Here is an 18582-nt window from a genome sequence, read left to right on the forward strand (position 1 = left end):
ACCAAACCAAACAATCAGAGCCGATCACTCCACATAATTCCACTTTCCCCTCGCTCGTGAATCGCCGTTGACATTTAAGCGAGGCACTTGGGTTGAAAGATCGCATTTTGTTGGTGAATTCGTACAGTCACCACCATTGTGAACGGAGCTCAAATAAATTAACCAAGATAAAGTCGCAAATACGGCTAGCTCTTTGTGAATTCTTTGTGAAGTGGGTTTAACCATTGTGGACAAATAAGGGTCAAAATCCTTGAGGCAAAAGTGATAGATCTCTGAATCCACCCACAGCAAGTGCTTAGAGGCAACATGCATTAGAGTTTGACAAAAATGGGTAAGATTTATTAAGTCAGATGGACAGCTCCTCTTCTTGTGTTGCTGCCTGCAGGTGTCACAGACACTTAGCAATTATCTTGTCATGTTTAACTGTTTGCAAAAAGTGCTTTTTTTTTGGCTTGCAAACCACAAAGTAAAATCTGTGGGCATAAGACCCTTAAGATGTACTTTGTAACGAGAATGGTAAGTATCGGTGGAGAGCTGTCAGTTTCCTTTCAGGCAAGCAGATATTATTTTAATAAGAAGCTCTCCTCTGAATGCTTTTATATCCTTTTATTGAAACTGGCACCTTTCCGGCTGTTATCAACCCAGAACATAGCAAAAGGAAAATGGTTATAATTTCCGACACTCTGCTTTGGACAAAAATAAGAATGAGGGAGGAGTGGGCTTTCGCTTTATTAAATAAAAATATTACTTCAATAAGAAAGCACCTGGAGACATAGCAACATTGATGCAAAGAAGCCTTTGTATTCATCATGAAGTAAAGGGTGCCAGTGTTTTAAAAAAAAGTTAGAGTACCCAATTCATTTTTTCCAATTAAGGGTCAATTTAGCGTGGCCAATCCACCGATCCTGCACATTTTTGGGTTGTGGGGGTGAAACCCACCAAACGCGGGGAGAATGTGCAAACTCCACATGGACAGTGACGCAGGGCCGGGATCGAACCTGGGACCTCGGCCCCGTGAGGCAGCAGTGCTAACCACTGCGACGCCGTGCTGCCCCAGACCCATATATTATTTGATATTATTTCTCACTTGAACCTTTGACATGCAAAACAACCAAATAGCTCAAGTTAAACAAGGACCACAATGAGATTAGGCTTAACCTATTAAAGCACCCACAAATTTGCGCGCTAGAAGCATTTGCAAAAAAGATGCCTGAACCCAACGTTATTGGGGCAATTGGGAACTGCGATGTCGTAGGGGTTGCAGAAACATTGTTCATCATCAAGGAAGGTGTCGTGTTGGGTGCTCTGCTACATAGACGAACCAACACGGTTGCGGATGGTACAACTCAGTTTTATTACTAACAATAACAACATCTGTAAACTGGTTACTGTGGTTCGTTCATTACCCTCTCACCTGTGGACCTAGCCCTAACACTATCTTGGAGAAGCACTCAGCACATGGTGAATGTCTGAGTGGCTTGCTGTGAGCTCTGGGCCCTGAGCTGTCTCCTGCTGGAATCTGCGGGAAGTGTCGTGTTCCCCGTTTTATAGTGTGTATGCTCTTGCCTGTGATTGGCTGTGATGTTGTGTGTGTATTGATTGGTCCGTTGATCTGTCCATCAGTGTGTATGTATGTTTGCACCATGATGTTTATCTGAATATCATGACATCCCCCCCTTTTTTACAAGAATATGTGCCTATGTGGTAATAAGTATAGATGTGTACTGAGTGCAGCTGAATGTGTGTGTGCAATATCTACAACATGTACATGAGGCTAAACTATATACATAGGAAGGTGTCAGGTGCAACATAGCAACGAGGTTTTACCATAAACAAAACACGTGTAAACATCAAGCATCAAAACGAACTCCTGTAATGACAAAAAGAGAAACATATTAACATTGTGCATAATACGTCAGTGAGTTCAATGTTCAAACAGGCACATAAGTCCAGCCTCGTAGGTGGGTGACGAATTTGGGTTGACCGCCTCAAGGGTGGGTCAGGATCCACCGGCTGAGGAATGGGCCTGGCCACAGGCGACAGAGGAATGGGCATGGTGGCAGGAAGCTCCACGAAGTCGACATCAGGAACAACAGGAGGGCATGGCACCGGTGTATGATCACGTAGTGAACGTGGAGGCAGGCGAAGAGCCGACGATTGCGCCGGCGAATGGAGCCATCCGGCATGTGAACCAGGAACGAGCGGGGAGCCACGCGTCGGAGAACTTCGGCAGTTGCCGACCAGCCACCCTCTGGTAGGTGGATGCGGACGTTGTCTCCAGGCATCAGGGCAGGAAGTGTCATGACAGTTGCCCGAGTGTCATGTGCCACCTTCTGCTGAGCACGCTGCTGTCGCATCCTTTGCAGTACTGGAGCATAGTTGGGTGTAGGGACCAGAATGGATGGCACAGTGGTCCTGAGGGCGCGACCCATTAACAGCTGGGCTGGTGAGAGGCCAGTGGCTAGTGGGGCCGAGCGATAGGCCAGCAGGGCTAAGCAGAAATCCGATCCGGCATCAGCAGAGGAGCCGCTTGACGATGGGAACGCCCTTTTCTGCCTTGCCATTTGACTGGGGATGCAGAGGGCTGGACGTCACGTGTGTGAAGCCATACGAAGCAGCAAAAGAAGACCATTCTTGGCTTGCAAAACAGGGCCCATTGACCGACATGACAGTAAGCGGAATGCCATGGCAAGCGAAGGTGTCTTTGCATGCCCTGATGACAGCGATGATGTCAAATCATGCAGGCGTATGACTTCTGGATAATTCAAAAAGTAATCTATGATGATGATGTAGTCCCTGCCAAGCGCATGAAAAAGGTCCACACCCACCTTTGCCCAGGGGGACGTCACCAACTCATGGGGCTGAAGCGTCTCAGGGGGTTGCGCCGGCTGAAACCTTTGGCAGGTGGGGCAGTTGAGCATCATATTGGCAATGTCATCGCTGATGCCTGGCCAGTATACAGCTTCTCGGGCCCTCCGTCTGCACTTCTCAACCCCCAAATGGCCTTCATGTAGTTGGTCGAGGACCAGCTTGTGCATGCTGTGTGGAATCACAATCCGGTCCAGCTTTAGGAGGACACCGTCAATGACGGCCAAGTCGTCCCGGACATTGTAGAATTGTGGGCACTGTCCTTTGAGCCACCCTCCCGTCATGTGGCGCATCACACGTTGTAGAAGGGGGTCAGCCGCAGTCTCCCGGCGAATACGGGCCAGACTTGAATCATCGGCTGGCAGATTTGCCGATGTGAAGGTCGACCTGACAGACGAACCCCTCCAAATCGGGCGGTGTGCTCACTGCTCTGGATAGGACATCCGCAATTATGAGGTCCTTTCCCGGGGTGTAGACCAGTTGGAAGTCGTACCTCCGGAGCTTGAGCAGAATGCGCTGGAGGCGAGGGGCCATCTCATTCAGGTCCTTATGTATGATGCTGACCAGGGGGCGATGGTTGGTTTCCATGGTGAACTGGGGGAGACCATACACGTAGTTGTGGAACTTGTCTATGCCGGTTAACAAACCCAGGCAATCCGTCTCGATCTGCGCATAGTGCTGCTCTGTGGGGGTCATGGCCCGCGAGGCATAGGCGACCGGGGCCCATGATGCAGTGTCGTCCCGTTGCAGGAGTACCGCTCCAATGCCGGACTGGCTGGCATCAGTCGAGATCTTCGTATCATGAGAGGTGTCGAACGCCAACACCGGGGCTGTGGTGAGCTTAATCTTGAGCTCCTCCCATTCCTTCTGGTGTGCGGGCAGCCACTGGAACTCCGTGAACTTCTTTACTAGGTGGCGAAGAGCCGTTGTGTGGGAGGCAAGGTTGGGAATGAACTTCCCCAGGAAGTTGACCATGCCTAGAAAGCGTAGCACTGCTTTCTTGTCTGCCGGCTGCGGCATGGCTGTAATGGCGCTCACCTTGTCTGCATCCGGACGCACTCTGTAGCCACCTAAAATGGCTGATTCCCGATTAATTTGGCCAAACCCCGATGTAAAATGGCGAACTGAAAAGGCTGATGGGAAAATCAGCCAACAGGACTCAAACGGACAGCTGCAGACAGAATAGTGTATTCGGCTCTGGGGAAGTCGGCCCAGACCGATACCTGCAACCATTAGCAGCACATCAACCCAGACATCTGCAGTTTAATCGGCTATCCCCGGGAACAATTGCTACAAATTAGCAATTGAAAGCCGATCCAGACCTCTCGGCGCCAGCAGTGGCCGAGACAAAGAAAGGTGAACGACCACCCCCCGTTCAAGAATTGGGGAGCATTGGCAGGTTGAGCTGCTCGACAGCAGGCAGCGAAGTGGCCCATCTTGCCACAGCGGAGGCATTATCGGTTCTTTGCCCCGCATTGCTGCTTTAACTGTGCGGATCCACAGTTGCCGCACGTCGTGACGTCATGTCGTTCGTTGCACCATCGCGCATGCGCAGTTCGGTCCTGCGTAGAGCGCACCTGCGCGTCACGTCCCTCTGCGTCGACGTCTCTTTTGGCGCATACAAGCGCGGGAGGCCACGGAAAGCGCGCGAAATGGCCGCCCTCGGCCGGCCGGCGGGCCGGGAGGAACTCGATTGCCTGGACCAGCTCGGCCTCGTAGGACCCCTGCCTTGCTGATTCGGCCGCGTAGGACCCCTGCCGTGCCGATTCGGCCGTGTAGGACCCCTGCCGTGCTGATTCGGCCGCGTAGGACCCCTGCCGTGCTGATTCGGCCGTGTAGGACCCCTGCCGTGCTGATTTGGCCGCGTAGGACCCCTGCCGTGCTGATTCGGCCGCGTAGGACCCCTGCCGTGCTGATTCGGCCGCGTAGGACCCCTGCCGTGCTGATTCGGCCGCGTAGGACCCTTGCCGTGCTGATCGGGCGCGTAGGACCCCTGCCGTGCTGATTCGGCCGCGTAGGACCCCTGCCGTGCTGATTCAGCCGCGTAGGACCCCTGCCGTGCTGATTCGGCCGCGTAGGACCCCTGCCGTGCTGATTCGGCCGCGTAGGACCCCTGCCGTGCTGATTCGGCCGCCTGGAATTGGGAGTACCGGCTGGTCACGTTTTCATGGAGGACGCAGGCTTCGATGCCGGTGGCTAGGGGGAGGCTTTTAATTTTGAGGAGCCGCTGGCGTAGGGTGCCCGAGGTGAGCCCAAAAACTATCTGGTCCCGAATCATTGAATCGGAGGTGGCCTCGTAACCGCAGGACTGCGCAAGGATACGGAGGTGTGTTAGGAAAGATTGAAAGGGCTCATCCTTACCCTGCAGGTGCTGCTGGAAGAGGTACCTCTCAAAACTCTCATTTACTTTGACGCTGAAGTGTTGCTCGAGTTTGAGAAGGACCGTCTTGTACTTCGTCTTGTCCTCACCGTCCGCGAACACCAGGGAGTTGTATATGTGGATGGTGTGTTGCCCTGCCATGGAGAGGAGGAGGGCGATTTTCCTGGTGTCCGAAGCATTCCCCATTTCTGTGGCTTCTAGGAAGGACTGGAAGCGTTGTTTAAACAGCGTTCAGTTGACGCCGAGGTTTCCAGCGATTTGAAGCGGCTGCGGCGGGCTGATGGTGTCCATGGTGCAGGATGGCAGATTCCTTAAGATGCGTAGGTAGGTCTGACAGTTACTGGGTTCCAATCCTGGTACTATGTCGTGTTGGGTGCTCTGCTACATAGACGAACCAACACGGTTGCGGATGGTACAACTCAGTTTTATTACTAACAATAACAACATCTGTAAACTGGTTACTGTGGTTCGTTCATTACCCTCTAACTTGTGGACCTAGCCCTAACACTACCTTGGAGAAGCACTCAGCACATAGTGAATGTCTGAGTGGCTTGCTGTGAGCTCTGTGCCCTGAGCTGTCTCCTGCTGGAATCTGCAGGAAGTGTCGTGTTCCCCGTTTTATAATGTGTATGCTCTTGCCTGTGATTGGCTGTGATGTGTGTGTATTGATTGGTCCGTTGATCTGTCCATCAGTGTGTATGTATGTTTGCACCATGATGTTTATCTGACTATCATGACAGAAGGTGCACATATAAAAGTTTAGTGTGTTCAGGAAGGATGGACTAGACAAGAAAAAGAGTGGAACAGCTCTATCTGAAATGGGCACCTGGGAAGTAAGGAAATTGACGCATTAGTACAGGTTTGCAATTATATAGTCTATCTGACTGGCAGAATACAGTGTGATGGGAAGAAAGATAATCATAAATGTTTGCAATAGGCACTGAGTCAAACCAGAAACAAAAGCCTGCCAATTTCAAAACATGACAATGGGGATATGTGAGAATAGATTTTTTTTAAAATGGGGAATTTTAACTTGAGTTAATATCAACTAGTAATGCCCCAAGAGTCGAGAATCCAAACGAGTGAATCTAGCAGAGGACTGCTTTCTGATCCATTACCAGGAAAACCTCCACGTAATTCATATTGCAACTCAGCCGTGACATGTGACCTGGATAACATGCTGGGAACGGATTATGGGGAACAGTAATTATGACCTGATCTGATACGACACGACCTGACCCAGATACTTAGGTGTCCAACTTAAAAATGGTTCATTTCAAGATAATGAGGAAAGAGGAAAAGTGAGCCATTCTCTGTATAATTCAATGTAGGTGATGCATTGTTCAGGGAGGAAAGGGCATCCAGCAAGGCAGCCACATAGTGAGGGTTTGCATAAATATGTTGAAGGAAATGAAATGAAATGAAATGAAAATCGCTTATTGTCACAAGTAGGCTCCAAATGAAGTTACTGTGAAAAGTGTAATGGCCCAGGGTTTAGAGAACCCCAAAGTGTATCATAGAGTTCACCTGACCCACAACTTTTAATAGATTGTGGTATGGGGAGCACACGGCTCACTCTACAGGTGTGGTACAGCAGAAAATGGACCAGTGGTTTTTAAAACAAAACAATGTTTATTCTATGAACTCAAGTTAACCTTTCTAAAACAAACAGTGAACATCTTAGCAACCAGTAAATCACATGCACACCCCAAAGAATACAACACTAAGTAATCTGTATGCTGTTCTTTTAACATCCAAAAGACTTAACACACCTCTGTATTCATCATATAACTCCCACTTCTGGAGTTATGGAAGACTGAGGCAGGAGATAGATGGACCGAGTGGTCCCCCTCATCGCTACTTTTCTTTGTGACAAAAGGGACCTCCAGAGAAATCCTTACCACAACACAGGACAGTCTGACAGGCTTAACACCGCTCCGGGAGAAACAAAATATATTTTCTACAAACCTAAACAAAATTGACTGATGGCCCTGCAATATTTCTCAGGTTTCACTGCTGGGATGTGTGCATGGTTCAGGATAATAATAATCTTTATTAGCATCTCAAGTAGGCTTACATTAACACTGCAATGAAGTTACTGTAAAAAGCCCGTAGTCGCCACATTCCGGCACCTGTTCGGGTACACAGAGGGAGAATTCAGAATGTCCAATTCTGAATTGTGGGAGGAAACTTTCGGGACTTGTGGGAGGAAACCGGAGCACCCGGAGGAAACCCACGCAGACACGGGGAGAAGGTGCAGACTCCGCACAGACAGTAACCCAAGCCGGGAATCGAACCTGGGACCCTGACACTGTGAAGCAACAGTGATAACCACTGTGCAACCGTGCTGCCCATGAGCAGGCTCATTTACAGCACTCTTCCATGACCAAATAGGCACCAATGTGCACAGAAGAATGGCAGCTTTGATGAGGCCTGCCAGGAGTCAGCATCTTCAAGAGAAGGGCAAACACCCTAGGGCAGCACGGTAGCACAGTGGTTATCACAGTTGCTTCACAGCTCCAAGGTTCAAGGTTCGATTCCCGGCTTGGGTCAATGTCTGTGTGAAGTCGGCACGTTCTCCCTGTGTCTGCGTGGGTTTCCTGGGGGTGCTCCGGTTTCTTCCCACAGTCCAAAGATGTGCAAGTTAGGTGGATTGGCCATGCTAAATTGCCCTTAGTGTCCAAAAAGGTTGGGTGGGGTTACTGGGTTATGGGGATAGGGTGGAGGCGTGGGCTTAAGTAGGGTGCTCTTTCCAAGTGCCGGTGCAGACTCGATGGGCCGAATGGCTTCCGTCTCCACTGGAAATACTACGAGAGAGAAATTTTTAAAAAATATTGCAGTGTTACAAAGCCAGTGCACAGAGAGAACAGGGCAAGCCCTTAATCCATCTCGCTGCTCCAATTCTAATTCAATCCAATTCATGGTCCTCACAAAACGGACACACTGGATCCAAGCTGACAAGAACAGGTGTTACACCTGATCTTACGCTTGATCCTACACTTGATCTCAGGCTGAGAAGCAAAAAATTCACGGTGCCATCAGCATAAGTGTAGGACGAAATCTGAAGTCGCTGCTCGTGCTCGGCGAGCGAAGAAACATGGTGCCATTTGTCAATTTAATAATTGTGGTGGAGAAGCAATTTTGAACGCAACTTTAATGTGCCCTCATTCTCCGGAGAGTCACTCTATTTTTAGCTAGCATAGCCTGATGTTATTTGGCCCATCTCCATCCACTCTGTCAGTCACGGTGACAGGCATGATAATGAGCACATCAGTCAAGGTCAGACTGCAGATGGACAAGAACATCCATCTGCAGTTCTGCTAATCTGGCTGCACCATGAAGACCATGGCTTCAGCAGAGGCGGTTCCCTTAGCCGTGGTAACATTGCCTCTTGTGCTGTAGCAAGATCCGTCAATCGCTTTAAACATCTTTCTTGTAAAGTGGTTTGAACCTCAAGGTAAATATGGTTTGAACATTTTGTATCGGCCCTTTTCATGCCCAGTACAGTCATGGTGCTGGTAGCATGATGCCAGAACAATCTCTGGGCACCTGTCAATCATATTTAGAATTGCGATCTGTCCCCAGTGTGTCCTGATCACGGCTTATTGGATTTTTGGACATCTTTTTAAAAACATTTTTTTAAAAATGAATTTCGAGTACCCAATTCGTTTTTTCCAATTAAGGGGCAAGTTAGCGTGGCCAAATCCACCAACCCTGCACACCTTTGGGTTGTGGGGGCGAAACCCACGCAAACACGGGGAGAATGTGCAAACTCCACACGGACAGCGACCCAGAGCCGGGATCGAACCTGGGACCTCGGCGCCGTGAGGCAGCAGTGCTAACCCACTGCGCCACCGTGCCGCCCGATTTCTGGACATCTTAATTCCAATGACAGATTGGACCAATGAAAATGTGGGTCGTCAGTACTGCTGCAACAAGGCAAACAAAGAACAAAGAAATGTACAGCACAGGAACAGGCCCTTCGGCCCTCCAAGCCCGTGCCGACCATGCTGCCCGACTAAACTACAATCTTCTTCACTTCCTGGGTCCGTATCCCTCTATTCCCATCCTATTCATGTATTTGTCAAGATGCCCCTTAAATGTCACTATCGTCCCTGCTTCCACCACCTCCTCCGGTAGCGAATTCCAGGCACCCACTACCCTCTGCGTAAAAACACTTGCCTCGTACATCTACTCTAAACCTTGCCCCTCTCACCTTAAACCTATGCCCCCTAGTAATTGACCCCTCTACCCTGGGGAAAAGCCTCTGACTATCCACTCTGTCTATGCCCCTCATAATTTTGTAGACCTCTATCAGGTCTCCCCTCAACCTCCTTCGTTCCAGTGAGAACAAACCGAGTTTATTCAACCGCTCCTCATAGCTAATGCCCTCCATACCAGGCAACATTCTGGTAAATCTCTTCTGCACCCTCTCTAAAGCCTCCACATCCTCCTGGTAGTGTGGCGACCAGAATTGAACACTATACTCCAAGTGTGGCCTAACTAAGGTTCTATACAGCTGCAACATGACTTGCCAATTCTTATACTCAATGCCCCGGCCAATGAAGGCAAGCATGCCGTATGCCTTCTTGACTACCTTCTCCACCTGTGTTGCCCCTTTCAATGACCTGTGGACCTGTACTCCTAGATCTCTTTGACTTTCAATACTCTTGAGGGTTCTACCATTCACTGTATATTCCCTACCTGCATTAGACACATGGCGTGATTTACACTTGGGCTTCTTAGGAGTCAACTTATAAGGAACCATGTTTGAATGCTCCTTAAAACCACTTTCTTCAACCAAGCTTCGGGTCATCTGACTCAATATTTCCATAGTCTGAATTACATGGACCCCCCAGGCAGGATTGCAGGCAGAGGGGCCCATGGGCACCATGCCCACTGCCTACAGACCCCTGCCCCACACATTTTTACCAGTGGTTGGGGAAGCACGGGCAGTCCACCCACCAATTAATGGCCACATCCCGCCACCGCACGGGTTAAACCAACAGTCGGAGAGGCCCAAACCAAGCAACCGACCTGGCAGCTCCCACTGTGCAGTCTGGTGGCAGGAAAGGGGGGAGGGGGAGAAGCCTCATCACTGGGCTCCCTGCACCCATCCAAGGCCCGCCTGCACCACAGTTTGTCTCTCCCAAATCCCTCCACTCCGGCATCCCACCCAACCCACGGCCATCGCCAGTGCCTTCTAGCCTGGCCCTAGTGATAATCACCCCCCCCCCACCCCCTCCCCGCCAAACCCCCTCCCAGCCATTAACCTTTCATTCAATCTCCAGCTCCTCAGTAATAAAAGCAAATTACTGCGGATGCTGGAATCTGAAACGAAAGAGAAAATGCTGGAAAATCTCAGCAGGTCTGGCAGCATCTGTAGGGGAGAAAAGAGCTCCCGTTTCGAGTCCGATGATTCTTTGTCGCAGCCCAAAGCTTTGTCTGCAGCTCCTCAGTGTTGGAGCCTGTCGTAGTCCCAGTAGTGGCCACTGCTCCCTGATGGCACTGCTGAGACCGGAGAGTTGCCAGCCATTTGATTGCTGGTGAGGGCCGTAAATAGCTGTCAACTGACCAATGATTTGACCTAATCAGCTGAGCACCTCCCATCAATGGGCAGTCTGCCACTTTTGAGAAAAGCTGTGGCGGGGGAAGACATAGAGCTCCCTCTGGAGACCTTCTGCTGCCATTTTCCAAGATATCCGTCCTTTTGGACAGTCGAGAGAGGGCTGGCAAATTCAGCTGTGTGTTAGCTCTGGATCAATAATAACACAGGTCTTCTGTCTGCGAATTGTAGAAGAATGGAGCCTAAATTCATTTTATCCATGATCCAGGGAGCTGCGGTAACTGCTATGGACACTCCCAGGAGAACCAGCAATTTGAATCCATTGATTTTAATATGTGACAAGTGAACGTTTGCACGTGAAAGTTGGTCAGATTGTGATGCATATTTTGTTATTTGTTCTGAGAGTTTGGGAGGGTGGGGCAGCTACTTTCTTTATTTAACCTTAACTGTAGCTGCTGAGAGGCTAGAAAATCAAATCAAAGAACTGACAGCAGCTCCACTTGCATTGGTGCGATTGCTTTTCGCTCTCCATCAGGCATGTCCCTATCACTTATGGTCGGCCTGCTATGTGCGGTGTGCGTGAAACCAAAAAGTGAAATAACAAGCATATTTTAAACGTCGCAGACAGCCTTTCCTAATTGTAAGCATTCGCGCCCAGAATCTCTGATCGAGGAAATCGCACATTTACGCTGCACTTCTCGAAACTGCTTGAAGATCTGACGTTGCTGAAATCAGCAGCGTGCAGGATAAGTACTTATTGCACTACCCAAAATATTCAGCACACTTAATATTTTGTAAGTGGAGTCCTTATAATTGACACCTCTGCAAATAACAAAATGTTTTGTGCTAGTTGCTCGATGTAGGCGGTTGTTCTGACGAGTGTGGCTGGTGTAAGGTTTTTTAAAAATTCTTTCACAGGACATGAACGTCGCTGGCTAGGCCAGCATTTATTGCCCATCCCTAATTGCCCTTGAGAAAGTGAGCAGTCCACGTGTTGTAGGTTGACCTACAGCACTCTTGAAAAGGGAGTTCAAGGATTTTAACCCAGCGACAGTGAAGGAACAGCGAGATAGTTCCAAGTCAGAATTTATCATAGATTTATCATAGAATTTACAGTGCAGAAGGAGGCCATTCGGCCCATCGAGTCTGCACCGGCTCTTGGAAAGAGCACCATACCCAAGGTCAACACCTCCACCCTATCCCCATAACCCAGTAACCCCACCCAGCACTAAGGGCAATTTTGGACACTAAGGGCAATTTATCATGGCCAATCCACCTAACCGAATACTTGGAGGCGATGGTGGTCTCATGCATTGGCTCTTGTCTTTCTACATGGTAGAGCTCAGGCGTTTGGAAGGTGCTGTCGAAGGAGCCTTGGTGGGCTGTTGCAGTGAATCTTGTAGATGGTGTTGGAACTGCAGCTATCTACAGGTCTACCAAAGAAAGAATTGATATTTATACCTATAAAAGCTCAGTAAGAAGTCTTACAACACCAGGTTAAAGTTCAACAGGTTTGTTTCATACACTAGCTTTCGGAGCACTGCTCCTTCCTCAGGTGAATGAAGAGGTATGTTCCAGAAACATATATACAGACAAATTCAAAGATGCCAGACAATGCTTTGAATGCGAGCATTTGCAGTTAATTAAGTGTTTACAGATCCAGAGATAGGGGTAACCCCAGGTTAAAGAGGTGTGAATTGTCTCAAGCCAGGACAGTTCGTAGGATTTCGCAAGCCCAGGCCAGATGGTGGGGGATGAATGTAATGTGACATGAATCCCAGGTCCCGGTTGAGGCCGCACTCATGTGTGCGGAACTTGGCTATAAGTTTCTGCTCAGCGATTCTGCGTTGTCGCGTGTCCTGGAGGCCGTCTTGGAGAACGCTTACCCGGAGATCAGAGGCTGAATGCTCTTGACTGCTGAAGTGTTCCCCGACTGGAAGGGAACATTCGCGCCTGGTGATTGTCACACGGTGTCCGTTCATTCGTTGTCGCAGCGTCTGCATGGTCTCGCCAATGTACCACGCTTCGGGACATCCTTTCCTGCAGCTTATGAGGTAGACAACATTGGCCGAGTCGCACGAGTATGTACCGCGTACCTGGTGGGTGGTGTTCTCACGTGTAATAGTGGTATCCATGTCGATGATCTGGCACGTCTTGCAGAGATTGCCATGACAGGGTTGTGTGGTGTCGTGGTCACTGTTCTGAAGGCTGGGTAGTTTGCTGCAAACAATGGTTTGTTTGAGGTTGCGCGGTTGTTTGAAGGCAAGTAGTGGGGGTGTGGGGATGACCTTGGCAAGATGTTCATCGTCATCAATGACGTGTTGAAGGCTGTGAAGAAGATGACGTAGTTTCTCCGCTCCGGGAAAGTACTGGACGACGAAGGGTATTCTGTCGGTTGTGTCCCATGTTTGTCTTCTGAGGAGGTTGGTGCGTTTGTTTGCTGTGGCGCGTTGGAACTGTCGATCGATGAGTCGAGCACCATATCCCGTTCGTACGAGGGCATCTTTCAGCATCTGTAGATGTCTGTTACGCTCCTCCTCGTCTGAGCAGATCCTGTGTATACGGAGGGCTTGTCCATAGGGGATGGTTTCTTTAATGTTCCCTTCCAGTCGGCGAACACTTCAGCAGTCAAGGGCATTCAACCTCCGATCTCCGGGTAAGCGTTCTCCAAGGCGGCCTTCAGGACGCGCGACAACGCAGAATCGCCGAGCAGAAACTTATAGCCAAGTTCCGCACACGAGTGCGGCCTCAACCGGGACCTGAGATTCATGTCGCATTACATTCATCCCCCACCATCTGGCCTGGGCTTGCGAAATCCTACCAACTGTCCTGGCTTGAGACAATTCACACCTCTTTAACCTGGGGTTACCCCTATCTCTGGATATGTAAACACTTAATTAACTGCAAATGCTCGCATTCAAAGCATTGTCTGGCATCTTTGAATTTGTCTGTATATATGTTTCTGGAACATACCTCTTCATTCACCTGAGGAAGGAGCAGTGCTCTGAAAGCTAGTGTTTGAAACAAACCTGGTGTTGTAAGACTTCTGACTGTGCTCACCCCAGTCCAACGCTGGCATCTCCACATTATAAAAGCTCAGGCAGCCCGAGAAGGAGATTCAAACGGAGGTTTATTTACAACCATAAGAATAGTCTGCAATGGGGCGTACAACACATAGGTCCCAACCGGGACTACCGATCATTCCGGTTCCAATCTGGGCCGGCTTTTAAGGGTTGATTCTATAAGCCCCAGCTGATCGGCATTTGCCCATCAGTGGGGTATCTCGTATTCCACATGCCCCACTAGGCCATCCCCATGGGCCTCGTGAGAGACCCCCTGTTGCTGGATGCAAAGGGGATCAGCCTCCTTCGCCACTTTGCCCACGATTGTGCTTCCAACAGCTGTGGGGCTGGTCCAGGGGGGTGTAACATGTCGGGGGGGGGGCATTTTCATGCCGACCATCGGAGGAGTCCTGTTGGAGGCCTGTCTCTGACCATACTGTCCTCCGAAAGTATTGTGGATTCCGTATCCATATCCATTGCAGAGTATTCCACCTCATGCAAACCTGGGCCCTAATCCTTGGGGAGTTGTACTCCCTGACTCATTCATGGATGGTAGGCAAGGGGGATGAGGGACTGATTCAGCTGGCCGGGCTACCTCTGGTGAGGTTTCCCTGCTTTGAGATGGCCCACATGTTTGCGTATAGTCTATTCTCTGGTTTTGACTGTATACGAGGCTGGTCCTGTCTGCTTCACTGTGACCTCGATATCCACCAGGCACTGACCCCAAACCTCTGGCCGTATACCGTGTCCCGTGGCTTGAACCCTCTGTCCTGCTTCCAGTGGTCATCACTTCTGATTCCCGCGGCTACTGCCACACACAGTATAGGACAGGGTGCTCTCGGGGGGGTGGGTGGGAGTGGGGAAAATCTCGGAAACTTACCAGGTGATGCAGGAGGAGGAGGAGGCCTCGGTGGTGGAGGTGAAAGGTAAGTGGGAGGAGGAGTTGGGAGAGGAGATTGAGGAAGGGACGTGGGCAGATGCCCTTGGGAGGGTGAACTCTTCCTCTTCGTGCGCGAGGCTCAGCCTCATACAGTTTAAGGTGCTGCACAGGGCATACATGACCGGGACAAGGATGAGTCGTTTTTTTGGGGGTGAGGACAGGTGTGTTAGGTGCTCAGAGAGCCCAGCAAATCACACCCATATGTTCTGGGCATGCCCAGCGCTGGAGGAATTTTGGAAGGGCGTAGTGAGGACGGTGTCGAGGGTGGTAGGATCCAGGGTCAAACCGGGCTGGGGGCTCGCAATATTTGGGGTGACAGAGGAGCTGGGAGTGCAGGAGGCAAAAGAGGCCAGTATTCTGGCCTTTGCGTCCCTGGTAGCCCGGCGAAGGATTCTTCGTCAGTGGAATGATGCAAGGTCCCCAAGCGTGGAATCCTGGATCAACGATATGGTGGGGTTCATTAAATTGGAGAGGGTGAAATTCGTCTTGAGAGGGTCAGTACAAGGGTTCTTTAGGTGGTGGCAACCGTTCTTAGACTTCCTGGCAGAATGGTAGACATTGGTCAATGGCAGCAGCAACTCGGGGGGGGGGGGGGGGGGTGGTTAACTTTATTTCTGTTTTTGTATTTACTGTGGAGAGTCCAGGGGGGTGTATATACCTGTTGTGTTAAGTTGGGGTGTTAATGTTAATTTATTATTTATGTACAGGAGGGAGGGGGGTATGGAGGGTTGTTTTTCTGGACTGTGTTTTGTACTTAACCCTGTTGGGTTCCTTTTTAATTTTGTTATTGATATTTTATGAAAACCTTAATAAAAATTATTTTAAAAAAAATAAAAATGATACCTCTTCTGGAGGTCTTGTTTCTTCTCCATCTTCCCATGGTTGGGAAATGTAAATGGGTATGGAGCCGTCAGCCCAGCAGTAGCTCTGCCAGCGCTGCCCCCGCCGTCAAACGCAGCATGGTCCATTAACTAAATAGAGAACATGCCAGATTTGTTTCAACTAACCCCGTGGTTTGTTTTTTCATGCCCCTCTCAAAGGTTTGCACTGCCCTCTCAGTCAGACCGCTCGAAGAAGGGGGGTATGGGGTGGCCTAGTGGAGCATGTGGAATACGAGATACCCCGCTGATGAGCGGGTGCCGATCAGCTGGGGCTTATTGGGGTGGTTTGAATGTGCCTCACCCCATCCATCTGCATAAACCCCAGAAATTCCTCACTGCGAAAAGGGTACCATTATCGGCGATGAGCACCTCTGGAATATCGTGAATGCTGAATGATTGACGCAGCTTCTCTAGGGTGGCTCGCAGAGTGGTGGATGGCATCCGGCACACATCACCCACTTTGAGTGGGCGTCGATCAACGGCAGAAACATTGGCTCCAGGAAAGGCACGGCGAAGCCGGTGCGCAAAGGCACTCAAGGGCGCCCCGGCAACTCCCATGGGTGGAGCGAGGCTGATGGTGAGAGTTTTTGAGGGTCTCTGCATGCCGCACACTGCTGCACCAATCTCTCAATATCGCCATCGTGCCCTGGCCACCACACCTAGCTCATGCCGAACATCTTCATTTTGGAAACCCCCCGGATGTCCGCTATACAAGTCCTGCAACGTGGATTTTTCGCCTTGCATCGGGACTACCCAGCAGGCTCCCCACAGGAGAATGCCGTCCTCTACACTGAGCTCCTGTTGCTTGGTTGCGAAAGCTCACTGTTCTTCCGGACGTTTTCCCTGTAGTGCCCCATGTAGGATGACGTGGTGCAATCTTGCCTGCGTAGGATACTTTTGTTTTCCCTGCACGATTTTGTGAGGCCGTGACAGGCAACATGTCCATAAAATTAATTGCCAACACAACTTCATCCGCTACTGGTGGGGACATGGATTGTATAGGCAGTAGAAGTCGGCTAAGGGTATTTGCGTGTGCAATCTGTGCACCCAGGCAATACACGGAAGTATATTCATACGCTGCCAACAGCAATGCCCATCACTGGATCTTGGCCGAAGCTATCGGCGGTATCACTTTGTCTTCTTTGAAAAGGCCGAGTAACAATTTGTGGTCCGTGATTGTTGTGAAATGACATCCATAGACCTACTGGGGAAATTTTTTACCTGCGAAGATCACAGCCAGTTCTCCCTTTGCAATTTGAGTGCAACGGCGCTCTGCATCAGCCAAGGATCTTGATGGGTAAGCTATAGGCCGCTCTGTCCCATCGTCCCACCAATGGGACTACACTGCCCCGATGCCATATGGGGAGGCATCGTACATGAGTATCAGTAGTTCTGACGGGTCATAGTGCATCGGTAGCCTGCAGGATAATAGTTAGCGCTTTCATTTGACAAATGTCTCTTCTTGTGGCGTCTTCCATGCCCATTTCTGCTACTTCCTTAAGAGCGAATGTAGAGGTGATGGTCGCCAGATTACATTTTCCATCATAGTTAACGAGCCCTTGGAAAGACCTTATCTCTGTTGCATGCTCTGGTTGTCAGGCCTGCTTGATGGCTTGGACTTTCTATTCTACCGGGTGCAACCCATCCATGACTTCTCTTGTCTGGAAGACACATTGGCCTCTTTTCAGTCGGAACTCTACTTCCAAGAATCGGCGGAGGACTTCTTCCAGGTTGTCCAGGTGTTCCGTTGGAAGCACCAGTATTCAACACGTCATCCAGGTAGACAGCCACCCTGGAAGCCCTTGAAGAATAATTTCCATAACCCGCTGGAAAATGGCACATGTGGACGATACACCAAATGGGAGCCGTGTGCACTCATACAATCCCCTGTGGGTGTTAATGGTTACATATTTACGGACACCATGCCCACCTCCAGCTGGAGATACATGTGGCTAATGTCCACCTTCGGGAAAGAAAGGCCCCCAACCAACTTCACTTGTAGGTCTTGCACGCGTGGCCTAGGGTACCTGTCCAAGGAGGAGGCCTTTTGACCTCCATTTTACTGTCGCTGCACAAGCAGACGGTCTTGTCCGGCTTCAGCACAGGAACCACCGGTGCCGCCCTTTCTACAAATTGGACTGAGTGAATAATCAGCAAATTCTCTCGCCGGCTCAGCTTGTCACCCACTTCTGACGGCAGAGCGTATGGGACTGGGCGGATCCTAAAGTACTTGGGGTGGGCATCCGAGTCAATGTAAATTTTATCTGTGGCTCCATTTATCTTTCCTCGGCCTTCCTGGAAGATTTATGGGTATTTTCCCAGAACCTCATACAATCCACCTATATCCAATTTTTAAAAAAAATTTAAGAGTACCCAATTCATTTTTTCCAAGGGACAATTTTAGCGTGGCCAATCCACCTAGCTTGCACATTTTTGGGTTGTGGGGGGAGAATGTGCAAACTCCACATGGGCAGTGACCCAGAGCCAGGATCAAACCTGGAACCTCGGTGCCGTGAGGCCGCAGTGCTCACCCACTGCACCACTGTGCTGCCCTCACCTATATCCATTCTAAAGAACTGTTGCCAACCTAGGCAGAGCCTCTGTAACCAGTCGCGGCCACTGTACCATTACCAATGGCAGGCAAACTGATTGTTGTCCATGGGTAACCGGGGTCATTGTTGTCACAACAATTGTTAATGGCTCCGCGATATACGTAGCCAGTCGTGCCGTAATGTCCTTTAGGTTCAGATGCTGGATCTCCAAATGAATTTTCCAGAATGTCTGTTGTTCAATGACCGAGGTAGCAGCCCCTGTATCTATTTCCAGATCCAAGGGGTGGCCATTCTCTTGGAGGCCTACCTTAATTGAGGCTACCTTAGGTGTCG

Source organism: Scyliorhinus torazame, chromosome 12 (genome assembly GCF_047496885.1).
Source record: "Scyliorhinus torazame isolate Kashiwa2021f chromosome 12, sScyTor2.1, whole genome shotgun sequence".
In the NCBI taxonomy this organism is placed as follows: domain Eukaryota; kingdom Metazoa; phylum Chordata; class Chondrichthyes; order Carcharhiniformes; family Scyliorhinidae; genus Scyliorhinus; species Scyliorhinus torazame.